This window comes from Urocitellus parryii, chromosome 4, assembly GCF_045843805.1.
Source record: "Urocitellus parryii isolate mUroPar1 chromosome 4, mUroPar1.hap1, whole genome shotgun sequence".
Taxonomy (NCBI): domain Eukaryota; kingdom Metazoa; phylum Chordata; class Mammalia; order Rodentia; family Sciuridae; genus Urocitellus; species Urocitellus parryii.
The window spans coordinates 128,575,074-128,602,632 of NC_135534.1; the positions used below are offsets into that span (position 1 = coordinate 128,575,074).

The following is a 27,559-nucleotide window of genomic DNA, read 5'->3' on the forward strand; positions in this document are numbered from 1 at the left end:
ATATTCTCTGTCCATCTTTATCATTGCAAAATAAAATCTTGCTCTTGAAATCAAAGTGCTCCTTCCCCTCATGTTTCATTAGCATTTATTTCATGGTTTTATAGAATTTTTGCACATACTGCAGACATTTCCAACCTGCCAAAAACTTTTAGAACTTAGATTAGTTATACTAAAAGAATGTCCCCAGATACATAAAATCTCCTAAAGAATAAGTCTTCAGAAGCATAGATAATTTTTATAAACATTGAAAAATATGTGCTATCTGCTTAAGTATTTCTTTCTGGTTTTCTTTGGTTTGTTTTGGTATTTTTGGTTTTGGCGGGGTGTTGTTTTGTCTTTTTGTTGTGTGGTACTGCGGATTGAACCCAGGGGAACTCTACCACTGAGCCACCTCCTCAGCCCTTGATATATTTTATTTGGGGACAGAGTCTTGTCCAGGCTGACCTTAAACTTTCAATCCTCCAGCCTCAGTCTCCTGAGTCACTGGGATTACAGGTATGTACCACCATGCCTGACTTGCTTAAGGATTTCTAATCTTAATTTTAAAATATTAAATAAAATGATCATCAATGCATATTGTTTATTATGAATAAGCTCTACTCCCCTTTCACTTGTAATTTACAAATTACCAGCTGTATTTTCAAATGATACACTTGCACAGTCATTGGTTGCATGCTCATGTGAAATGAAAATTACACATAGATAAACTTTTTGTATATATGGTTGTACTGAAGCAGAAATGGGAAATCTATTCCTGGGTAGTTTTTCCCACAAGCCTGGGAATAAAGAGGGGTAAGGGCCAGATGTGGTGGTGAATGCCTATAATCCCAGCAGTTTGTGAGGCTGAGGCAGGAAGATCATGAGTTCAAAGCCAGCTTCAGCAAAAGCAAGGTGCTAATCAATTCAGTGAGACCCTGTCTCTAAAAAAATAAAATAAAATAGGGCTGGGGATGTGGCTCAGTGTTTGAGTGCCCCTGAGTTCAATCCCTGGTACCCACTCCCCCGCCAAAAAAAGAGGGGTAAGGGACTGATGGTGTTACAGAGGAAGACTGGAGAGGTAGCCAGATTGGTGGGGGCGGGGGGAGGGTTGTGGAGCATAGGAGAAGAGAATAAAGCAATCCGTAGAACATTGTAAGATGCTAGCAAATATGTCACTTTAGGGGCTGCCAATTTAATTTCCTCAGGGATCTATAAAAGGGTTGAAAAGGCAAAGTATAAATAAGGAAAGGTTCAAGTTCAATTTTTTTATAAACTTTTTAAACATTTTTTTAGTTGTTATTTGACACAATATCTTTATTTTATTTATTTATTATTATGTGGTGTTGAGGATCGAACCCAGCACCTTGCACGTACTAGACAAGCACGCTACCGCTGAGCCACAACCCCAGCCCTCAAGTTCAATTTCTTTAAAAGTAATCAATGAAGGCTAAACAAAACAGAGCTGTGAACCAAATTTGGACTGTGGATTTCCAGCTTGTGACTTCTGCAATAAAGAACAGATAACTATTTTGGATTCAAATCCTGCCCCACCACTTGTCAGCAGGGTGACTAAGGCTCAAATTCTTCATCAGTGGCAATCAGAATAGTCACTGCACCAGGTAGAGTGACCATATGTCAAGGTTGGCCTAGGAGAGTCCTGGCTTATAGAGTATTTTTAGAATGATCAAAAGTATATTATCAGTGTCATTTTCACTGTCAAAACTGTCCTAGTTATAGGGTCCCAGAGGGGAATCTCTTTAAAGTACTGACCATGGTGCAGAATGTAGTAGAAGCGCATATACACACACACATACACACACAAGTGACAATAGCTTCATGCAAGATTAGCTCTGTGAAGACTTAAGAAGGGAGAGAGGTTTGTCTTCAGAGTTGTGCCATTCCCAGTGTCCTCCCAATGCCTCAAGGTCTCCTCCCAATGCCTCAACGTCACCCTGAGTTCAATCCCTGGTACCCACTCTCCCCCCCCCCAAAAAAAAGAGGGGTAAGGGACTGATGGTTTACAGAGGAAGACTGGAGAGGTAGCCAGATTGGCTGGCGGGGTGGGGCATGGGAGAAGAGAATAAAACAATCCATAGAACATTGTAAGATGCTAGCAAACGTGAGCTCTTCATGTTATTTTGCATATGTGCCCGGGCCCTTTCCAGTGTCCTCAAAAGTCAGAGGTCCCTTGATCTACTCTGCTGCAAAGTTCAGCTGGCTCATCTTACATACTGACTCATTCAGGTATTGTTGGATCCCTAAGGAAATTTATATATTGCCCTTCCTAAGAAAGATGAGATGAAAGTGGATTAAGGAAGGAGACTTTAGGCTGTTGGAAAGAGACATTTGAGCCAACATATATTTATGAATGACTGGGATGTAGCTCGGTGGCAGAGCACTTACCTAGAATGAATAAGAATATACCCATATATTCCATATATGGGTATATTCCAAGCATAAAATGAATTGATTCATTGCTCTCCAGCCAAATAATATTCTGAAATGTTCTAAAACATAAATCATGGCATTTCTTCAAGATAGCCCCCCCCCTTATCATGAAAATTAACACAAGACTAAGAATTTCAACTAACTACAAACTACAACCCATTAAGTTTTTTAGTCCAGTCATTCCAGTGACGTGTTGTTGCAAAATAAACCATTCCCAAAACTTAGTAGAGTAAAACAACTATGTGCTATGGCTGCTTGTGGTACTGGGGATTGTGAGCTCAGTAGTGTGGTGTTCTCTGTGGTCCCTCACCTGGTTACAGATCGCAGCTGCAACTTAAGTCATTTGAAGGTGTTTTCTCTTACATGCCTGTTGTATGAGCTGGAAAAGCTGGAAGCTCCTTGAGCATCTGTCTTCAAATAGCCTCTCCACATGGAAAGACTGGGATTCCTGACAGCATGGTGGTCTCAAGGTAGTTGGACTGTTACATAGTCCCTGGATTCCCCCAAGAGTGAGTATTCTAAGAGAGTCAATGCAAGCTGCTGGTATCTTATGATTTGGCAGTAAGATGGCATCACTTCTGCCACATATCTTGGTCAGGATCAAGTCACAGGCCAGCCTAGAGTAAATATAGTGGTGGACTAGTCTCCACCTCTCAATGGGGAATGGCTTGGATATATATAGAGAGAGAAAGAACCGATGGTATCCATCTTAGGGATAAGCTACAAGGCCTTCCATCCATCTCTTTCCTCAATGTTAAGAATGGCATGAAGGACCTAAATTTTGAAATACTGATATCATACAAATATTATCTGTTCATTTTTCTTATATCAGCATAGAGAAGTAAGTAAATAAAAAATAAATTAATCACTCCTGTCACCCAAAGAAAATCACTCCCAGGTTAGTTATGGGTAAAATTAATATTTACTTGACAGGGAAGCATGCAGAGATAATTGTTTCACTCTCCCTCTTTTTAATACCAACTTAGTACGGGAAATCATTCACTGTTACTCAGCTTGGTTAGGCAGGCAAGGAGCCAGCCCCCAGATGTCAGGACAGATATAGGGGCTTAGCAATTGAATGGGTTAGAGGAGACAAATGATTTGAGCAGATGCCACATTGAAGTTGTGAGAGGGAACATCTGCCGTTCTATTTGCTAAGGTATTTGGTAATCAGGAAGACAGTGTAAATGCACAAATAGAGCCACCTGTATTGAGATTCAGAGCATGAACACTGATGTGGATGTTTTGTAGCTAATTAGATGTGGAGTGTTACATTGTGTCTCTAATTTTACAGAATGAAAGCAGAATGTTCCTCTCCATCACAGTTTCCTCTCAATTTTCAAGGAGAAAGTGCAGTCTCATTTCTCATTCCCATTCTAAATGAACCACAACAACCATACCTCAGTTCCTTGTTATATAGCCCAAATGTCCAGGCTTCAGTAGTTCTACATAGCATAATAAAGTCCCATTTCTTTATGTTCAAAAATTATAGCACCTTAAGTTCCCACCTACTTTGCCCTAGGGTGTCCAGTTCTTCTACCAGCTTCTTTTTTACCAGTGTTTCTGGGACACCCTCCCCCGACCATGGAATTGCTTCACAGCCATTATACTCTTCATGGCTGATCCCAACCTCAGCCACCGGGGAGCTCTGGCTGCTGGTGGGGAAGTCCCCTAGAGTCCTTGGGGACTTGATTCTTCCCATCTACTATTTTCCACTCTCCCTTTCTGTACCCCAAATGTGCACTTTCCCTGACTTTTTCTCAGCCAATGCAGAAACCAAGCCATAACATTTAAAGGGAGTATTATGAGGAAGGGGACTTGGAGTTAACAAAGAAGAATTTTAACAATAAAGGGGAAATGAATAGCAGATGTGGTTCTGCAGCATTCACAGGGTCCCCCTTGCAGGTCTCTTGTCTTCCGGATCATTCACATTCCTTAAGCAAAGACTAGCTGACCTTCCCCTTAGAGGAATGCTCAAATGGCTTTTCTGTTTGAGGCTAAAGGCATCAAGAAAGGAGACTTTCCCCTATCTCACCCTTTTCCAGTCCAAGACTTGCCTCCCAAAACCTTTTCTGGTTGTGGATCCTGTTTCCTTTCAAGACTGATTGACAGTAGCAATGTCCTTCAACAAGACAGTATTCCCAGAAAATGCTACTTGGTCCTCTATATCATTGTGAAATCCAGGTCTGGTGTGACCAAATGCAGTTCTTAGCCTTTCCTTCAGCATAAACTTTACCTTGCAAATAGCTCAGCTCATGACTCTCATGAGCAGCAGCTTTAATATTCACACACATACACACACACACATACACACACACACACACACACACACACACACACACACACACACCCCTCCCAAGAATAAGCCAAAAGCGCTGGTGTTTATGTGGTACTGGAAATGCTCTACCACTGAGCTGCATCCCCAACCTTTTTTATTTCATTTTGAGACAAAGTCTCACTAAGTTACTGAGACTGGCCTTAAACTTATGATCCTCCCGCCTCAGCTTCCTGAGTCACTGGGGTCATAGGCATGTGCCACTCTGTCCAGCTTTCACAGCATTTTTCTGAAAACTAAGAAAGTTACCTTAAAAAAAACACACATCTGTCAAATACAGGTCGGCTTTGGATTGTTACTTCTTGTTCACCTGACTCGACTCCCAAATGCCTACATTGACAGTTACATCTCCTTGGCTTTCACTCTTTCTCTCATTTTTATTCTCACTTATTTTCCTTCCTTGTTTATAGACAGTTCTGTCTACTAACTGAAAAAAATACTAACTGGGCAGAAAATTATTTAAACAGGCTCATGCCTCACCATAAATTCCTGGCTCTTGAAATTCACAAAGAAACAGGCTAGGATAGTAGGCATATTAGAGATAACTGGAAGACAAGAGACTCACCCTCCAATGCCTTGGCAGTATGTGTTTTAGTCATCTTTCATCACTGTGACAAAATACCTGAGATAATCAACTTATGAAGAAGAAAGTTTTACATAGTTCTTCATGGTGGGAGTACATGGTGGAAGAGGCTACTAACCTTATGGCAGCCAGAAGCAAAGAAGAGACTGTTACAGTAAGTAAACCTGCACTGACATATAATTACTGACTAAAGTCTGTAGTTTACATAGTTTACATTGGTGTTACACATTCTCTGGGTCTTGGCCAATTATAATGACATATATCCACAAAGCACTGTATAGAGTAGTTTCACTGAAAATCCCCTGTGCTCCTTTCAAACCCTGACAACACAACTGGTCATTTTACTTTCTCCATAGTTTTACCTTTCCAGAGTGTCACATAGTTGGAATCCTATAGTGTGCATCTTTTTTGGCTTCTTTGGGTACATTTAAAGTTCCTCTGTGTTTTTCCATGGCTTCATTGTTCATTTCTTTTTAGTGCCAAGTAACATACTGTATAGATGTACTGCACTTGTTTTTACCCATTCCCCTACTCTGGGACATCTTGATTACTAATCAAGTTTTGACAACTATAAGTAAAGCTGATATAAATATCCTCATGTGGTTTTGTGTGGACGAAGTTTTCAGCTCATCTGGGTAAATACCAAGGAGTGTGATTGTCACATCTTACACATCTTATAGTAGAGTATGTTAGGGCTTTTGTTGTTGTTGTTGTTGTTTCTTTGTTTTTAAGGAACTGCCAAATTGCCAACAATAATGAATGAGCATTCCTGTTATTTCATATTCTCATCAGCATTTGGTGTTGCCAGTGTTTGAATTTTCACCACTCCTTCTTTGAAATAGATTCTTGCCATTCTAAGATACATAATGGTACCTAATTTTGTTTTCATTTGTGACTCCTAACAATAAATAACATTCAGTATCTTTTCATATGCTTATTTACCATCTGTACATCTTCTTTGGTGAGGTCTGTTCAGGTCTTTTGTCCATTTTTTAATTGGATTTTGTGTTTTCTTCTTGTTAAGTTGAAGATTCTTTTTAAGTGATATTAATAAGTATCTTCTTGAAAATTCTCATTCTGATTGATACATTTATCCATAATGATCTGATACAACAGTATGAATCATAAATTGGGGAAGGTGTCAGGAATGGGGAATGAATAGAGAAAGAAGAATTCAATTTATTAAGTTCCTCCTTTGTTTTTATACAAACTAGGCATCTATTCACAAAGCTGGAAATAACAAACAGATTCTGACATCTATTATCAAAACTAAGTGGCCAGGGACTCGGAACTTAAAGTAGGGCTCTGCTGGATAATTATGATAATCTGCTCCCAAAAGGAAGGGGACCTTATTCACATTCCCAGCTTTCTAACTTCTTATCTACCTTCACAAAAGAAAGAAATAAAAGACAGTGCATTTTTTTGAACATTTAGTAATACCAAGGTAAGTTGATTCAGACAAACAACATTGCAAGATGTCTAAGCCTGTTGATTTATGGCTTAGACATGTAAGGCATGTAGGTAGTATATGTGTGAAAAAAGAACCCTAACATTTGTCCAGTAAAACTTCAGCAATTTAAATAGGTCCCTGTCTTTGTTCTGTAAAATATTAAAAAGCTGATTGTGTCTAGAGCTTCCCTATTACCATGGAGAGTTGACAGCCGCCACATTCCTGTTGCAGAATGATGTGCTCCATTTCAGGATGGAGTCTACAGATCTGTGGCCTTCTTGGAGATGTCCCTATTGTCCCACCAACTGAGTGAGCAATCCATCAGAATGTACAGCTTACAGGGAAATAGATGCGAAAGCTCATTTCCTGAGAATGCTTGCCTCAAACTTCCCCAGGTCTTTCTTAAAGCAAAAACCAAGGCCAAACCACTTCCATTGTTTCCAATATCTCAAATTTCCTGGTTGCCAAAACCCAAGCACGGTCCAACAAAAAAGTAAGTCAAAAAGCCAAGCAGAGCATGCCTTTCCTGAGTCTCCCCATTAATCTCATGGTCTAAGTCACCAGAGACCAAATTCAGTCTTTAACAGAGCCATGTTTTGTTTTTATTTTTGTTTTTAATCAAAAGAGACAATCACTTTGGACAGTTCCTAGACAGTTTCTTATAGAGTAAAACATACACCTACCACATAACCAAGCAATTGTACACTTCAATATTTACTCAAGAGAAAGGAAAACAAACACCTGCACAAAATCTTACATATAAACATTCATGGCAACTCTGTTCAAAATAGCCAAAAACAGAAACAATTAACATGCGTACCCACAGAAGACTAGATAACTGTTAGTAAGCCCATACAACAAATTACATCTGAACAATAAAAAGAAACAAACTATTGGTATGTGCAGGAATATGAATGAACTTCAAGAATATTATACTAAGTGAAAGAAGCCAGACCTGAAAGAATATATGCCATACGATTCCACTTATGCAAAGTACAAAAACAGACAAAACTAATTTATGGTGATAATGATCCAAATCATAGTTGCTTTTCCGGACAGGGATCGACTGGGGCAAGGGATAAGGAAACTTTCTGGGCTAAAGAAAACGTTCTGTATTTCGGTGGGGATGATGATGATATGGGAAAACACATTCATCTAAACTTAGAAAACTGTACACTTAAAATCTGTACATTATGTTGTATGTAATTTTTGAAAATAGTTTTTGGGGAAGTAAAAAAGAAAGAAAAGAGGAATCCCCATACAGGCAAAAAGAAAGCAGTGGTGTATGGTTTCCATGGTGATTTAAGCTCCATATTGGGTCTATGTGTTCAAATAATTTTTTATTAGCATGGGATTATTGAAAATCATCATCAGCCAGATGACAGCAAAAAAGATGAAGAGACAGACCTTCCAGAAATAATGTTCCCCGTGATTTTTTAAAAGCGCATTTTTCAGTCATTATCTTGAGAGAAAACAAGCAGCTGGGTCTCCTAACAAAGAGGTTTAATAGGATTCTGGAAAAAGAGGGGAGAAATTGAGGTGAACAATGCCTGTTTCTGTGCCAGTCACACAAAACCAAGCCTCACAAGGTGAAGCCAATGTCCCCTCTCTGCCAGTAACATCGTAAGAGGCATAACACTCGATAATGAGGGTCCCCTAATTATTGGCGTGATTGGAAGCATATTGTTCAAAACATTCTAAAACCTGAAATTGCAGCAGCAAATGCATTAAGGCCCTCACCCTCGTCTGTGAAAATAGACGAAAATGCAAAAGGAAAGAAGATTCGCAGTCTTTGGGATCCCAGTGTGCATTGTCCGTGCTCTCCCTCTTGATTCTTTCTGCCTCCCTTGCCATTTCAGATTCATCTGGTCTTGAGTTTCAGAGTTTCCATGTGATCTCCAGCCTAGTTTGTTCTTCTCTTACCTTCTCCCCAGTTTTACACAAAATCAGCAAAATACAAGTAATAGGTGATTTGTAAGGACATCATGGAACATCTGAAAAGCAAAAAGAGGGAGGTTTGGGTTTTGTTTAGCAGGTTTTTCTCCTCGCCTGAGACTACACACATATATGCTATTTAATTGTAAAATTCAGATGGTGGACGATGGAAAGAGGGAGTCCAGTAACAAAGAAGCACAGAGATGCCTTCTAAATTCTACTTAGACTAAATTAACTATGTGGGCAACAAAAAAAGGTGCTGCTTTTTCCTTAAACACATATATTAGCAGAGATGCAGGCTAAATAAATTCCGTTTTAGTGGGAAATGAATTATGTAAATGTAATTTATAGCATTAATTCAACTTGTAAATTTAATCCACTCAAACACAGAAAGGTTTCCGTGCAATGAATATTTCTGAGGTTGTTTAATATGTTAAAATAAATATTGAGCAGCTGACAGAAAAACATGTTCTTCGCCTCACAAAAGCTGTTTTGAAACAATAATTTAAGTGCCTACTGAATATTTACAATCATGTGTTTTAAACTCTTAGCTAAATTTTTTTCCTAAAATATGTCCAAGCAGCAGGCAGATTCTAATGACAAACATTTACGAGTTTGAAGCCAGTGTCAGCAACTTAGTGAGACACTGTCTTTAAAAAAAAAAAAAAAAAGTGTGGGGATGTAGCTAGGGATAAATTTCCTCTGTGGTCAATCCCCCCAGTACAAAAAAAAAAAAAAATGGACATGCCAAGAACACTTTAGGTAAACTACTGCCATGAGATTTGGGAGAGAGAAGCACTTTTTAAAAAATAGGCCTATTTAAATATGTCATCTGGAAGCCTGCAGGAAACACACATAGGTGAGGAGTTTTATACCACCCCCAAAGCACTTGTCATTCACCATTCATGTGGCTAAAGCATTTTAATGGGAACAGGAGTGAACGATTTAGAAGTGTTTTATTTAAGAATGTAAATAAGACTATGCATTTTAAAAAACATAACAAAAGAGTGGGACAAAAATAACTCATTTTACTCTTTGGGAGAGAAGAAAACCTGAAGGATTTATTTGAAAGATTACTAGCTGGGAGATCAATTCATCCTAGTTTTGACTTGAATATGGAGACCGCAATGTTTACCCGCCACCCTTCCCTGAATGTCCTTTTTCTGTGGCTTGGGTAGGATTATGAGACAAGAGCAGTTCACAGACTCCAGATTTTAACTAAGAAAGTCTTGTTGCTTTTTATATAGGAAATGATCACCCTTTCTCACATTCATAGTACCTAACCAGAAAGTTCCCTGAGGTAGAAAATGGAGGCCCCATGAATGGTTTCTACATGAATTTCCTCCTTCCTCAAGTTCCTGCTGTGCAGACCTCTCTTGAAGCACCAATTACCAACTCCTTAAAAGAGGCAGAGACTGTCTTATTCATTTATTCCCCACAGATTCTTGTCAGGACAGGTAGGTTCATAGTGGGCATAGGTGAATTAAATTCATCTTCTCCCTCCAAACCTTTAGTATTGAATTATGCCCACTGCTTTATTCTCAAATGCCTTTGATCTCTAGGACCTATAGAGAAGGAAAAGGAAGACTTGGTAAAATATCTGTGCTTTAAAAAGGTGTCTACTGGGAATACAGTCACCCCTCTTATCCAGGGTTTTGCTTTCCACAGTTTTAGCTAACCTCAGTCAATCATGGTCTGAAAATATAAAATGGAAAATTCCAGAAATAAGCAATTCGTAAGTTTTAAATTATACACCATTCTTATTAATATAATGATGTTTCATGGTATTCCATTCCCTTCTGTCTGAATCATGAATCATCCCTTTGTCCAGTGCATCTGTATTGTATATGCTACTTTCTGATTAGCTATTTAGTAGCAAGCACAGTTATTAGATCTGTGGCAGTGTCCCAGTGCTTATGTTCAAGTAACCATTATTTTAGTTAATAATGGCTCCAAGGCACAAACTTTTCGGACATTGTTATTATAGTTGTTTTAATACTAATTACTGTGCTTAATTTATAAATTAAATGTTATCACAGGTACTTATGTATAGGAAATACATTGTACAGAGAGAGTTCAGTACAGTATGTGGTTTCAGGCATCTTTGGGAATGTATCCCAAAGATACTATACAACTTCTAGCCCCCACTCTGGATTTTCTTGCAAAGATGCATGATGTGTAACAGGAGCAAGAACAGACACAGAAACTTGATAGATAAAGACATCTCACAGAGCTCATTATATTTGGAGAATCTATTGGAGGATCCCTGGATGTGGGTAAGCCAGGAAAGACAGAAATAAAAATAAATGATCTTGATAAAGACCAAAAGATTCTTTTTTAATATTTATTTTTAGTTGTAATTGGACACAATACCTTTATTTATTTATTTTTATGTAGTGCTGAGGATCAAACTCAGGGCCTTACACGTGCCAGGCAAGCGCTCTACCACTGAGCCAACAACCCCAGCCCCAAGACCAAAAGACTCTTAAAGCAAGAGTTGATTTTTTTCAAGTGACACATCTATTACATATTAAAATCAAAGATTTTTTTCTTAAGATCTGCTATCTTGAAATTTTAATAGAACTAATTGAAAAAAAACATGATTTAACATAATAATTATCTCCATATATAGTGCTTTTTAAGAACATGTTATATGCAAAAAAGAAGCAACATTTATTGCCAAAGTCCTTTTTATTTTGAAATAGGATCTTGCTAAGTTGCCCAGGGTAACCTCAAACCTTCAATCCTCCTATATCAGCCTCCCTGGAAGATGGGATTATAGGCACGACCATTGAATCTGCTAAAATTATAATTTTAAAAGATTTTTTTTAAAAAAAAAAGAGCTAACAATCTTAAAAGCTAACTTGTGGTAGTTTTTAACTGGTCAATATCTTGGTATTTGCAATATTTCACAGTTTAATGCCCAGACTTTCATTGCTCCCAACTGTCACTGTGTTTGTTCAGGTTGCATACTGAACAACTCTAGGGACATCATTCACATAAACTGCAATGTGAATTCTAGAATAGTGAAGGGTACAAGCTGCACAGGAACATACAGCCGCCCTCAGTCCCCTCACAGCAATTCTGAATTAGAATATTGTTCAGTCTCACACAATCAGCATTTAGTAAGCTAAGCACTTGGGACTCAAATTTTTCTAAATCCAAAAATTCCTTTGAGCATGAATCCTAGTTTCTGAATAGGTAATCAAATGTGTATTAACACCAAAAAAGTGTGCTTTTACTTTCACAGAAGCAAGCTTCACCATAGCCCTGATTGCTCTGCTGGAATCAGGGACATGAAGATGCTGCCAGTGGTGGAGGCGACTTCCATGCGTGAGCTTCCGGACGGACATGCATTTTCAAGGGGAAGAACAGATCTTGCAGCTAATCACTTTCCCTCCACCCAAATGCTGAGGCTGAAAAACACTAAATCTGCCTTTGTCCTGGGTATCCGAGGACAGATAATGTTCTGTTGAAAATGTTTCCAGTCTTTTGAACATGCATATTTGTGTGTGTTTAGAAAACAACTCTGCAACGAATCATATAAATAATAGAGCAGTGCAGTATATGTCTCCCAGAGAGCTCAGGAAGCGTGGAAGGTATTATCTCATTAGGGCTGACGGCTGCCTCGGTGATGCAATGGAGTAGTAACCTCAGTTGAACTGTTATGTGCTTTAGCTACCAGAGGAAAGGGACAAATTTAAATTCTCCACGGAAGCTGTGGCTGAAATACAATACTGTGAGTTGAGCTGGCCAAGTCCTTGCAACCAGGACTCCTGCCCAGCATGCAGGAGACAACAGCAACTGTCAAGGGCAAGACCAAAGCACTCAGGAACTGGTCAGAAATCACCTGGACAGCATCTTTGAGTTTGGGTGGGCTGGCTGGGAATGGAAGGGCCCAGCAGGTAGGAATGACTCAGGTGGTTGGCAGAGCCACAGTGACCAGACTCCTCTTCTGGTCCCAGAGTGTAATTGAGCCTTGTGCCCTGCCCACATCACCTGTCCCATGCTGGGCAGTGGCTTCCAACACCAGCACGTGCACTCACTCCAGCCTTCCTCTGGCTCTTGGAACCAGCTCGGTCTCTTAATAACAGGCTGGAAATGCCATGGAATTAACACCCTCTGGAGCAATTGTAAACACCCAGCTCTCTTGGCACATGGCATCATCCCACTGCCTTCAGCTCCAGCTGTCCACAAAGGAAACTCACTTGAAAACATGCCATTCTCTGTCTGCCTTCCCTTCCCTCCCTTACTTCCCCACTCCTCTACCTATATTTCCTTCAGCAACTTATAGCAGCATGTGCTTCTGGAGGACCCAAATTAAGAAAATGATCCATCCAAGAAAAAAAGAAAGAAATCTTTGAAGCCACAGATGTCCCTTTCCGGATTACACCTGCCACTTCTATTAGTACCACTGAGGCAGAGACCTCCTGGGTAGACTCTCTGGGCGTAAGGTGTCCACAAACTCCTACCAGGCAGTAGACGTGATAAACAGCAAATAGTGTTGTTTATGACTGATTTATTACACCAATAGCATACAAAGCAGAATCAACAAAGGGAAAGAGTACAGGGGACAAAGTAAGGGGAAAGGGCACAAGCTTCTGAAAGTCCTCACCCAGTGGAGCCACACAAGATGCACCTATTTTTTCCAGCAACGGGTTGTGCCACCACAGAACCGTGTGCACATGCTCACAGACCAGACATGCCTGAGAGTCTGTTCTGGGGGTGCTCCACACAGTCTCTCGGACATCCACAGCACGCTGAAGAACGTACTCTTTGTTGTGTTTCTCGTTCCCTGTTTCACCTCCCATCCCACACCTTATTTCCTCAGATCATTCCCCAGTAACTGCTAACACCATCCACATGAGAGACAGTAAAGGGAAAAAAAAAAATCCAGGGCTCCTTAATGCCAAATCTAAGAAACCTGTTCCATTTTATCAACTGGAAAGCATTTCACCTAAAAAATACTTCCCTGAAATATATTTAGATATCTCCTACTCATCCTTTCTTTCCAGGCTTGACTAACAAATGCCAGCATTCTGGCTTCTGGTATGTGCTTATGAACAAGGTGCACTGCCTTGCGGTTAAGTGCATGAGATGCCAGATTCTAAATCCTGCCCCATGCGGCCTCTCAGAATCATCTGAGAACTACAGAGGGGCTGCCACAGAGCACGCACTGAACATATGGGAGGTTCTGCTATTATTTGGGTAAGAGGTTCCATTCCAAGCTCGGGGAGGGAGTGTGGAGTCTATCTAAAATGTCACCCACCTCCACAACTTCCTCCTTTCAAGTGCTGCAGGATGAGAAGTCAAGAAAATGCTGTCCTGAAACCATCTTTAGTCTTTTAAAGTGCCGTGGAGAGAGGATGCTCTGCTTCATTTTCTACATACCACCTCGGCTGAAAGAGACCTGGATGACACTGTAAATATCAAGTGCTGCTTAAGGTGCTGGCTAATGGCAAAGCTCACAACCTGAGAGGGCAGAGAGACCACAAGGAGCTAGTTGCCCAGCTCGTGCTAATCCTCTTCACTTTGTTTATATCTTTAAGGTCTGCTGTTAGCCCCTGCCAATGGTAATGCAAAAACTCTCCAGCGAAAAGAGGATGCTTAAAAAGTCACAGCAAGCCAAGCTTGGTGTTACACACCTGTAATGCCAGTAGCTCAGGAGGCTGACACAGGAGGATTGCAAGTTCAAAGCCAGTTTGGGACAGTTAGCAAGACCTGTCTCCAAGTAAAATTTTGAAAGGGTTGGGGGCGTAACTCAGTGGTAGAGTGCTTACTAGCATGCATGAGGCCCTGGGTTCAATCCTCAATACCACATGAAACAGAACAAAATTCATGACAAGATAGACTCTGTATAGAACAGTCAAAAGAGCATGGGGGAAGGGGGTTAGAAAGACCTTGACTAAAATCTTGGTTTTGCCCGTTAGTAACTGTTTCCTCTGGCAAATTTATTCTCCAAAGTGGAAATGCCACTGCCTTCTTCACGGGTTGTAGCTACAATTATAGACAGCAATAAAAAGGACTTTTCTCAGCACCTGGCACAAGGGATTGCTTTTATGACAGATAACCCAACAACTTAGTATTACTTATTTTCAATCTCTTCTGCCTTGGCCCTTCTAGAAATGTTACTAAGAAGAAACAAAACCATCTAATTAGACTTTCTTTCTTTTTATCCTTCTTCCTTTGTCTATTTAAGACTTCAACTAATGGGAAAGTAGCCAAAAGGATGTAGAATAGAAAAGAAAAGAAAACAAGAGGTCTCAATCATCCACAAATTAAATGTGCTCTTCTAAGTGAGCTGAACTTTGTGCAGCATCAAGTAGACAGATACTCAAAATGAAAAATATGCTTTATTTGTGAATCTCATCAAATCTTCAATTAGAGGCAGTTTTAGGATCAAGCAATTTCACTGGCACATGAAGGAAGACTTATAATTAAGTATTATGCCCAAGTTAACCCTTTGGAACTACCCAGATGTAAGAAATCTGGGTGGCCAACTGCTGATATGAGCCAGTAGCTGTTTTCCCCTTCTTCCATAGCAATTGAATTTCTTGCTGAACATATGATATCCCAAAATAAAGACTATATTTCTTACCCTCCCTTGCAGATAAATGTAGTTAAGTTCTGGGCAAGGAAATACAAGAAGTGGTATATGCAACCTAACAGAAGAGTCCTTATAGGGAAGCCTCTCTGCTGGCTGGAATGTGGACATAATGGCTTGAACTGGAACAGCCATCTTGACCCATGGATGGCTTGTACTAGACAGGGGATGAATATGGAACACCATGGAGAAGGAACACAATATTTCCTGGTATTATGAATAATCACACCAACCGTGGACCATTTATTCAGACTTTCACATGAGAAAAATTAACTTCTATCTTTTTTCATCCACTTATTATTTTGCATTTTCTGTCCCTCACAACTGATTATAATCCTAACTAATTCAGTCTGGATGTCACAGATACAGAATTGGCTATGAAATGTTGAATTTCTTGAATGTGTTGTATGCATCCAAATTGAGCATTAAGATACATTAGCTTGATTTCCTGTGTTTGTTGGTTCTACTATTAGCAGAAGTTTCACTTTCTGAAGCAACAGAAACTATGTTGGTTATCACTTAAATAAAATTTGCTTTGCATCTATAAAAATCTCATTTATCTTCCCATTTGATTCTTGGGAGATGTGGATATTTAGTGGGTCTTTTTCCCTTGTTGTACATAGATTCTTTTCTTGGGCAAATATGACCATCTTTTCCAACAAATAAAAATCCTCAGAAGATATTTCCAGCTTTGTAAAGTGAAGATAGGGGTGGGAGTGGATAGTTTATCTCTCTGTAGCCACCCAGTAACTCAATCCTCAAATGTTTTTCATTTGAATCAGGCCTCTACTGTCTCATTCCTGCCCTTCTTTGTTTTTTGTTTTTTGTTTTTGTTTTTGTTTTGTTTGTTTGTTTGTTTTGTGGTTTTTGTTTTTGCTGGTTTGCAACAGGCACAGTTATCTGATAACACTAAGAAAAACTAAGAATGCTTACCTCCCTTCCTGCTTTCTTTCTTGTTTCCTTCCTTTCTTTCTTTTTTTTTTTTTCTATAAAGACTTTCAGTGATATATCCCTTTGAAAGACTAAGGAATTAATGAACTTTTGGGAAGAAGAAGATTCAAACACATCAAGCAAAATCTTTCAGGGTTCATGGACCCCAGGGAGATTTGTTAGGAACCATAGGTTAAAAACCTGGGCCTTTGAGTTTAGGCAGAGTTGGATGCTGCCTAGTTTGAAGGCAGCCTCAAGCGCCAGCAGTAAATAATTATCCACCATTTACCATTCTCCCTTTGTGATTTGCCTAGTACCTGCATGCCATTACTTACCATTTTTGTTTAAATTGACTCACCTTTTAAACTTAAGCTTCAGTAATAGCCATGAAATCACAGATCTGATGGTCAATTCATATTTTTCCTAATGTTTTAAAATGCATGGACATGGGCTGGCGTTGTGGCTTAATGGTAGAACACTTGCCTAGCATGTATGAGGCACTGGGTTTGATTCTCAGCACCACATATAAATAAATAAAATAAAGGTACATTGACAACTAAAAATAAATAAATTTAAAAATTTTAAAAATAAATAAAATAGAGTGCCTGCAAGCTAGGCGAACCTGCAAGCCACGGGCGGGTCAGGCCCAGCAACCAGCCAAGTGACAGCAGCTACACGCGCCTGCGGGGAACGCGGACCGGACCCACTAGGACAGGTCCGGCGGACGGCTGAGGGCTAGGCCCGTCCCCTCCCCCAGTGTCTGCAGGTAGGCGGGACTGTGAACACCAGCAGAGCGGGCCCAAAGCCTGCTGAGGGGCGGAACCGGCCCCTCCCCCAGTGCCTGCAAGCTAGGCGAACCTGCAAGCCACGGGCGGGCGGGTCAGGCCCAGCAACCAGCCAAGTGACAGCAGCTACACGCACCTGCGGGGAACGTGGACCAGACCCACTAGGACAGGTCCGGCGGACGGCTGAGGGCTAGGCCCGTCCCCTCCCCCAGTGTCTGCAAGGTAGGCGGGACTGTGAACACCAGCAGAGCGGGCCCAAAGCCTGCTGAGGGGCGGAACCGGCCCCTCCCCCAGTGCCTGCAAGCTAGGCGAACCTGCAACCCATCGGGAGGTTAGGCCCAGCAACCTACGGAGTGACACAGGTGCCCCTGGCGCCTGCTGGGTAGGTGGACCTTTGACCGACCAGCAAAGCAGACCTAGGGCCTGCCAGCATGGTAGACGGATCACACTAATTGGAGGAGAATCACAGCCACTACCTGCCCTGCAAGGGTGATTTTTCAACTATACAAGAGCAATATAAATAAATAGAGGGAAAATATCAAAGACACAACAATTTCACCAAGCAGAAAGAAATGCCAGCAGTATGAAACGACAAGGAAAGAAAGGACCACAGGCAATGCAGGTCAACTCAACTTTAGAAGAGGTAATAGCTGCAACAGATGGAATGTCAGATAGAGAGCTCAGGACATACATGCTTCAGATGATCTGGAGTCTCAAGGAAGACATGAGACAGCAAAATCAGACAATGAAAGATCACATTGACAAACAAATCCAGGAAGTAAAAGATCAATTTCACAGGGAGATAGAGGTAATAAAAAACAAACAAATAGAAATACTAGAAATGCAGGAAACAATAAACCAACTTAAAAACTCAATTGAGAATACTACCAGCAGAGTGGATCACTTAGAAGATAGAACATCAGACAATGAAGACAGAGTATTTCAACTTGAAAAGAACATAGATAGCTCAGCAAGTCTACTAAGAAACCATGAGCAGAACATTCAAGAGCTATGGGATAATATCAAAAGACCAAACTTAAGAGTCATTGGGATACAGGAAGGCACAGAGCTCCAAACCAAAGGATTAAGCAATCTATTCAGTGAAATAATACAAGAAAACTTCCCAGACTTGAAGAATGAGACAGAATCCCAAATCCTAGAAGCCTACAGGATGCCGATTGTGCAAAATCATAAGAGATCCACACCTAGACACATTATAATGAAGATGTCCAACATACAGAATAAGGAGAGAATTTTAAAAGCTACAAGGGAAAGGAAGCAGATTACATTTAGGGGTAAACCAATCAGGATAACAGATGATCTCTCAACACAGACTCTAAAAGCTAGAAGATCCTGGAATAACATATTTCAAACGCTAAAAGAAAATGGATTCCAACCAAGAATCGGGTATCCCGTGAAATTAAGCTTCAGGATGGAAGATGAAATTAAAACATTCCATGACAAACAAAAGTTAAAAGAATTTGCAGCTAGAAAACCATCTCTTCAAAAAATCCTTGGCAAAACACTACAGGAAGAGGAAATGGAAAACAACAATGAAAACCAACAGTGGGAGGTAGGACAGTAAAGGGGGGAAAATAATCAAAGAGGAAAACAAATCAGGTTTAATAGCATTAATAAACAAACTATGGCTGGAAGATCAAACCATATCTCAATAATAACCCTAAATGTTAATGGCTTAAACTCACCAATTAAGAGACACAGGCTAGTTGAATGGATCAGAAAACAAGACCCAACAATATGCTGCCTGCAGGAGATGCATTTGATAGGAAAAGATATACATAGACTGAAGGTGAAAGGTTGGGAAAAATCATATCACTCATATGGACCGCGGAAACAAGCAGGAGTGTCCATACTCATATCTAATAAAATAGATTTCAAGCCAAAGTTAATCAAAAGGGATAAAGAGGGACACTACATACTGCTCAAGGGAACCATACACCAACAAGACATAACAATCATAAATATATATGCCCCAAACAACGGGGCTGCTATGTTCATCAAGCAAACTCTTCTCAAGTTCAAGAATCTAATAGACCACCATACAATAATCATGGGAGACTTCAACACACCTCTCTCACCACTGGACAGATCTTCCAAACAAAAGCTGAATAAGGAAACTATAGAACTCAATAACACAATTAACAACCTAGACTTAATTGACACATATAGAATATACCACCCAACATCAAGCAGCTACACTTTTTTCTCAGCAGCACATGGATCCTTCTCAAAAATAGATCATATATTATGTCACAGGGAAACTCTTAGTCAATATAAAGGTGTAGAGATAATACCATGCATCTTATCTGATCACAATGGAATGAAACTGAAAATCAACGATAAAAGAAGGAAGGAAAAATCATGCATCACTTGGAGAATGAACAATAGGTTACTGAATGATCAATGGGTTTTAGAAGACATCAAGGAGGAAATTAAAAAATTCTTAGAGTTAAATGAAAACACAGACACAACATATCGGAATCTATGGGACACATTGAAAGCAGTTCTAAGAGGAAAATTCATTGCTTGGAGTGCATTCCTTAAAAAAAGAAAAAACCAACAAATAAATGATCTCATACTTCATCTCAAAATCCTAGAAAAAGAAGAGCAAAACAATAGCAAAAGAAGTAGAAGGCAAGAAATAGTTAAAATCAGAGCTGAAATTAATGAAATCGAAACAAAAGAAACAATTGAAAAAATTGACAAAACTAAAAGTTGGTTCTTTGAAAAAATAAATAAAATTGACAGACCCTTAGCCATGCTAATGAAGAGAAGAAGAGAGAGAACTCAAATTACCAGCATACGGGATGAAAGAGGCAATATCACAACAGACACTTCAGAAATACAGAAGATAATCAGAAATTATTTTGAATCCTTATACTCCAATAAAATAGAGGATAGTGAAGGCATCGATAAATTTCTTAAGTCATATAATCTGCCCAGATTGAGTCAGGAGGATATAGACAACCTAAACAGACCAATATCAATTGAGAAAATAGAAGAAACCATCAAAAGATTACCATCTAAGAAAAGCCCAGGACCGGACGGGTATACAGCAGAGTTTTACAAAACCTTTAAAGAGGAACTAATACCAATACTTTTCAAGCTATTTCAGGAAATAGAAAAAGAGGGAGAACTACCAAATTCATTCTACGAGGCCAACATCACCCTGATTCCGAAACCAGACAAAGACACTTCAAAGAAAGAAAACTACAGACCAATATCTCTAATGAACCTAGATGCAAAAATCCTCAATAAAATTCTGGCGAATCGGATACAAAAACATATCAAAAAAATTGTGCACCATGATCAAGTAGGATTCATCCCTGGTATGCAAGGTTGGTTCAATATACGGAAATCAATAAATGTTATTCACCACATCAATAGACTTAAAAATAAGAACCATATGATCATCTCGATAGATGCGGAAAAAGCATTCGACAAAGTACAGCATCCCTTTATGTTCAAAACTCTTGAAAAACTAGGGATAACAGGAACATACCTCAACATTGTAAAAGCAATTTATGCTAAGCCTCAGGCTAGCATCATTCTGAATGGAGAAAAATTGAAGGCATTCCCTCTAAGATCTGGAACAAGACAGGGATGCCCTCTTTCACCACTTCTGTTCAACATAGTTCTCGAAACACTGGCCAGAGCAATTAGACAGACGAAAGAAATTAAAGGCATAAAAATAGGAAAAGAAGAACTTAAATTATCACTATTTGCAGATGACATAATTCTATACCTAGCAGACCCAAAAGGGTCTACAAAGAAACTATTAGAGATAATAAATGAATTCAGCAAAGTGGCAGGTTATAAAATCAACACGCATAAATCAAAGGCATTCCTGTATATCAGCGACAAATCCTCTGAAATGGAAATGAGGACAACCACGCCGTTCACAATATCCTCAAAAAGAATAAAATACTTGGGAATCAACCTAACAAAAGAGGTGAAAGACTTATACAATGAAAACTACAGAACCCTAAAAAGAGAAATTGAAGAAGACCTTAGAAGATGGAAAAACATACCCTGTTCATGGATAGGCAGAACTAACATCATCAAAATGGCGATATTACCAAAAGTTCTCTATAGGTTTAATGCAATGCCAATCAAAATCCCAACGGCATTTCTTGTAGAAATGGAGAAAGCAATCATGAAATTCATATGGAAGAATAAAAGACCCAGAATAGCAAAAACAATACTAAGCAGGAAGTGTGAATCAGGTGGTATAGCGATTCCAGATCTCAAACTATACTACAGAGCAATAGTAACAAAAACAGCATGGTACTGGTACCAAAACAGGTGGGTGGACCAATGGTACAGAATAGAGGACACAGAAACCAACCCACAAAACTACAACTTCCTTATATTTGATAAAGGGGCTAAAAGCATGCAATGGAGGAAGGATAGCATCTTCAACAAATGGTGCTGGGAAAACTGGAAATCCATATGCAACAAAATGAATCTGAATCCCTTTCTCTCGCCAAGCACAAAAGTTAACTCAAAATGGATCAAGGAGCTTGATATCAAATCAGAGACATGGCATCTGATAGAAGAAAAAGTTGGCTACGACCTACATGCTGTGGGGTCGGGCTCCAAATTCCTCAATAGGACACCCATAGCACAAGAGTTAACATTTAGAATCAACAAATGGGACTTACTTAAACTAAAAAGTTTTTTCTCAGCAAAAGAAACAATAAGAGAGGTAAATAGGGAGCCTACATCATGGGAACAAATCTTTACTCCTCACACTTCAGATAGAGCCCTAATATCCAGAATATATAAAGAACTCAGAAAATTAGACAATAAGATAACAAATAACCCAATCAACAAATGGGCCAAGGACTTGAATAGACACTTCTCAGAGGAGGACATACAATCAATCAATAAGTACATGAAACAATGCTCACCATCTCTAGCAGTCAGAGAAATGCAAATCAAAACCACCCTAAGATACCATCTCACTCCAGTAAGATTGGCAGCCATTATGAAGTCGAACAACAATAAGTGCTGGCGAGGTTGTGGGGAAAAGGGTACACTTGTACATTGTTGGTGGGACTGCAAATTGGTGCAGCCAATTTGGAAAGCGGTATGGAGATTTCTTGGAAAGCTGGGAATGGAACCACCATTTGACCCAGCCATTCCCCTTCTCGGTCTATTCCCTAAAGACCTAAAAAGAGCATGCTACAGGGACACTGCTACATCGATGTTCATAGCAGCACAATACACAATAGCAAGACTGTGGAATCAACCTAGATGCCCTTCAATAGACGAATGGATAAAAAAAATGTGGCATTTATACACAATGGAGTATTACTCTGCAGTAAAAAATGACAAAATCATAGAATTTGGTGGGAAATGGATGGCATTAGAGCAGATTATGCTAAGTGAAGCTAGCCAAGCCCTAAAAAACAAATGCCAAATGTCTCCTTTGATATAAGGAGAGTAACTAAGAACAGACTAGGGAAGAAGAGCACGAGAAGAAGACCAACATTAAACAAGGATGAGAGGTGGGAGGGAAAGGGAGAGAGAAGGGAAATTGCATGGAAATGGAAGGAGACCCTCAGGGTTATACAAAATTACATACAAGAGGAAGTGAGGGGAAAGGGAAAAACAGTACAAGGGGGAGGAATGAATTACAGTAGATGGGGTAGAGAGAGAAGAGGGGAGGGGAGGGGAGGGGAGGGGGGATAGTAGAGGATAGGAAAGACAGCAGGATACAACAGACATGAGTATATCAATATGTAAAGCAATGAAGTGTAACTGATGTGATTCTGCAAGCTGTATACGGGGTAAAATGGGAGTTCATAACCCACTTGAATCAAAATGTGTAATGTTTTGAACAACCAACATTAAAATAAATAAATAAATAAATAAATAAAATAACATTTTATTAAATGAAAAGTATATGCCCAAGTGCCATTGTTTTAGTTTGGGTTGAGACAATGATTACAGATCATTTATTTGAGAGATGTCCCCAGGAAGCACCAATAGGGGACGGGGAGAAGGGAGAGAAGTCAACACTGGCAGCAGTTAAAGAGCACTGGGCACTGGGCACTGGAGCTGGGTCTCCCTAGGCATTCTCTGAAAGAGGCCCAGTTGGTGCCTTGGAGTTTTATCCACCAACTCCCCTTCTTCACCATTTGAAGACAACCCCCATGGGTGTGTGTTGAGGCAAATTGTTTTTAAATGCAAGTGTATATTCGACCACACCAATCATCAAATAAAAACAATTATTGCAAAAAGTGTTGGGTGTGTGGGAGCACCCCAACTAGAATTCAATGTACACTAATTAAACACTGTAAGCAAATCACACAATCCTAGGGCAACCAAGAGACCCAAAATACCTCTGATGCCATGTGACTTCTCTTATTGTCCTCGTCTGGTGGTCCTCACCAGCTGATAGCTGGATGTCAGGGAATGGTGGAGTCGGTCCAGGGATGGACAGCAAGGCGGTCAGTCTCACCGATGTCCTTGAAGCAAAACTCTTCAATGTGGCAGGACTAGCAATTTAAATACAGTTCCAAGTTGGTGATGTACATTGGTGACTGGTTACACCCAGTGAAAGTCAATGTCCATTGGTTATGTCCAGTGAGGTGATGTAATTGCAACTGGGTATGTTCTTTGCGCATGTCCATGGAGCTGTGCTCCCTATCAATTGTAACCAGTCTTTGCTAAGTATGCCTATGGCTAGTGCCCCTTACAGCTCTTTATCAATCGCAAACAGATATGACAAAGCAGTTCAGTGGCTGCTGTTCCTTATGACCAGAAACTTGGTGAGTCCCAGCATGTCCCAGCATGTCTATGGCAGATGCTCCTTACAGTGTGGGCATGAACTCCCTGGCACTGCAGGCCTGCTGGTTGGGGTGGGCCAAGTCAGCTTCTGCAATCTAAGAAACCCTCAGGAAGAGAGTTACAAGAATTTGCAATAAGAAGCCATCAGCATAGAGGGGAACAGCAAATACCAAGGAGTGCCCTTGGGGCATGAACTGCATTTGCTACAACTACCTAAGCTCACTTGCACACTTTCATTAGATTATGTGCAGCACTTTAGGAAGTCCTATCCAAATAACCTTAAACAGATGTTATTTTGGCATAAGAGGATATTTTGATTAGGTGGGCTAGGCATCTCTCTACATATAATTTTCAGAATGTCACAAAAGTTCCTCTCCAAAAGTAGATCTTCTCTTTTTTAGATTCCTTCTCCCCCTTCACAGTTTACTTTCTTCTTAAGGTAAGGTGTTAAAGTATTTTTAGCTGCAAATGTATCTGAGAAGAATAAAATGGTGTCATTAGCAGCCAATAGTTTAGATGTCATTAGCTTAGCAAATGAGGTTAAGCTGTAAGACTCAAGCAAATATTTGTAATTATTTTCATCACATTCACTTTCCCCCTGAGAGTGTCAACCCCACAGGGGCAGAAGCCACACCTGTTCCACGCTGCGTATGCAATGTGCCTGGCACACAGCAGAGTGTAGTCAACTTTTATGGAATGGATAGATGAATAGATAAATAAACAAGGGGAGATGGCAAGTGTTGACAAAACAAAGAAGAGAAAAAGAAAAAGGTTAATACTTCTCATTGTTCTCCCAAAATGGCAGGGATTCTCGGTAGAAGGTCAAGTGGGAGATGCCAAAGATCTTGGTAAAAAGGAGAGTTATGTGCCACAAAAGTCTCTATAAGAATGTATGCCTATTTCAAGTCAAACACCAAAAAAAAAAATCATTTGAGGAATAAAATTTTCTATTCAGTCTACCTTCACAAGAAAGAACATTTCTAAACATCATAAAGGGATACATACTAGAGCAACTCAATAATATCATTTGCATCAAACCGTGATTGTGACTTTGATATCACAGTCTTGATTCATATTCTGTATCTTTGTGAACACTGGAAAGTTTCTATATGAGTAAAACATGGGATAAATTATATTTGTCTACTGATTGAGCTTATATATGTACAGTACTTAATACAGATCACAGTATCGTGGAAGAGATGTTATCCAATGAGAGATTCCATTCCTAGATCCCTTAATCAGAATCTCCAAGAGTTGGACTTGAAAATCTGAACTGTGAGACCCTCTGTGTGTCTCTTTGAGGTCAGTCAATCTGCATCTGGAGATTTTTGCTAAGGAAGGTACAAAGATGATATTGTCAATGTAATTTTTTTTAAGGGGGAGAAGAGATATCAGGAATATAGAAGGGAAAACAATAGAACAGAGGAAGGGGATCAGGAGAGAGGGAAAAGGGAAGGGGATGGGGAAGTACAGGGGAATGAAATCTACCAAGTAATGTTAGGTTCATGTTCAAATATACCCAATTAATCCACTTACATAATAATGATAATGCAGTAATTAAAATAATGATAATAGAAGGAAGATCAGTAGAGTTGAACAAATGGGAGGAAGAAGAGGGAAAAGGGGAAGGACCTGGGAAAGAAGATTGAGCAAATTATGTGATGTTCAAGAACAAATATGGTGTAATGAATCCCACTATTATGTATTATTACAATGCACCAAAAACAAAATAAAAGATGATATTGTCATTTTCACACAGGAATGTGTACTCTCAAGTGGAAGGGCAAGATATAGATGTCAATCACAGAATATAAATTAGATGACAGATAGGTGTGGCAGCCATTGATTTTCTCTTGGGAAGACTTCATATGGGAAGCAGTATTTGATCTAAACCATGGCAGATAAACAGACTTATGATGGGGAGGCCAGAAGTAGGGCTAGGTGGTTTTAAGGAAGGAATTTGATTAAATTCATAAAACTCAATAAGAAGCTTAACTTTTAACCATAAGATCACAGACAATGGAAGAGACTTTAGAAATGCCTCTTTTGGAATGCAGGACTCAGAAGGATAAAGAGACCAGGATCAACACTCACAGTCAAGTTACCATGAGGACATGCGTGAAAACTTCCAAACCAAGGTTCTGCACCCTGCCCCACCAGCCTCCTGTTGGTCTGGCCACAGAGCTAGGAATATGCTCGGCTCATGTCCCTGAGAATGCACTGCCATATGGGACCAGGTGTCAGGACTGGCCTCCTGGGGGCCAAGCAGCCCACAGGGCCATCTGGCAGGCTTTCCACCTCTCAACAAGGCCCTGTTTCACTTTAGCCTGTCACAGAATCTCCAGGAACAATATGCTGGAAAGGGTGAGAAGAAAACACACACACACACACACACACACACACACACACACACACACACACACACGCACGCACTCACACAGTAAAAGAGTAACTTCTAAGACATTGCGACACCCCCCTTGTCCAGGCTAGAGTTGCATACCAGGGAATTTCTGCCAGATTCTTTGCATATTTGGGCTTGTAACAAACTGCACGTGCTCATCTGCATTCACCAGTGAGAACCTAATGGGCCACCTTGTCAGTGGTGCCCGGCCATCCGGACACAGGAGCAGGGGCCCACTAATGAGCATTCTATGTCCTGGCCAACAAGGGCTATTCCTGGAGATGAAAATGCAACTTGATCTGATTTGCTTGTTCCGATTTAAGGTCACAGCAGCTGCCCCTCCATGGATTGTAAATGTGTAATAAAACTGGTAATGTAAAATTTGTATTGAAACATAATAAAAAAGTATACAAATTATAAGTGAATCATATAACCATTCTCAAATAAGAAAAAGAATCTAGGAAAACTACTAGCAGCATCCCGGGAAGACCACTATCCTGACTTCTAGAACAATTTATTAGTTTTACCTGTTCTTGAAATTATATTAATGGAAACATAAATGATCTTCTATCTTCAACATTTAAAATACATGGATAGTTAACTACAAATTTCCAACAAAGTTGCATGCAAGTTTAAAGAAATTAGAGTAGAATTCATACTTAACTGCAGGGTTTATTCTGGTGCAGGCAAGGAGAACTGTTTGGCTGGAATGTCACTCTCAGGAAGGGCCTCAAATTTAGACCTTTGACATGATCTTCGAATGGTGCTAATGTGCATTTAGATATAGACACACTGACAGGACTGGAAAAATAGGCCCATCATACAATATTAAAGCTAAGATCCATTTCTGGACTACGTTGCCTATCATGAATTAATATTGTAAAGAAATCTTTGGTGAATTCAAAATTAAATGACCTTGAATTTTTTGTGTGAAAAACATTAAATAGTTATATGCAAATAGGATATATATATATATATATATATATATATATATATATATTATATTATATTTTGGTAACCCTATGTCAGGTTTCTCCACTTTTAATATAGTAAAGTCTCAAAAAATTAGAAGTGGCCATGCCTCTTCCAATTTCCAAAAAGGGTCTTCATAGTGATAGCAAAAATGGCACTGTGTATTGTCAACAAAGACCCTGAAGACTGGAGAATAAGGAGGTGGCTAGTGGGGAAATGATATCTTTCTCTTCCCAGCAACTTCTGCCACAGAGAAGTCACTTTGTAGTCCTTTATTATTGTGGCTGTTATGAAAATAAGTTCCTATAGTACTTGGAA

General features: G+C 39.7%; 1 protein-coding gene across 3 annotated transcripts in view; it reads right to left on the reverse strand.

The window, feature by feature from the left end:
- The window catches only part of Rmi1 (RecQ mediated genome instability 1), a 198,274-nt gene that overhangs the window by 14,270 nt on the left and 156,445 nt on the right, over positions 1–27,559 (reverse strand). For 2 of the 3 annotated variants that reach the window (XR_013343430.1, XR_013343429.1), the window contains one exon: positions 8,536–8,789. The exons of the other annotated variant lie outside the window; for it this stretch is intronic. The gene's annotated coding sequence lies outside the window, so the exon portion shown is untranslated. The remainder of the gene's footprint in view (positions 1–8,535; positions 8,790–27,559) is intronic. 3 annotated transcript variants of the gene reach the window in all.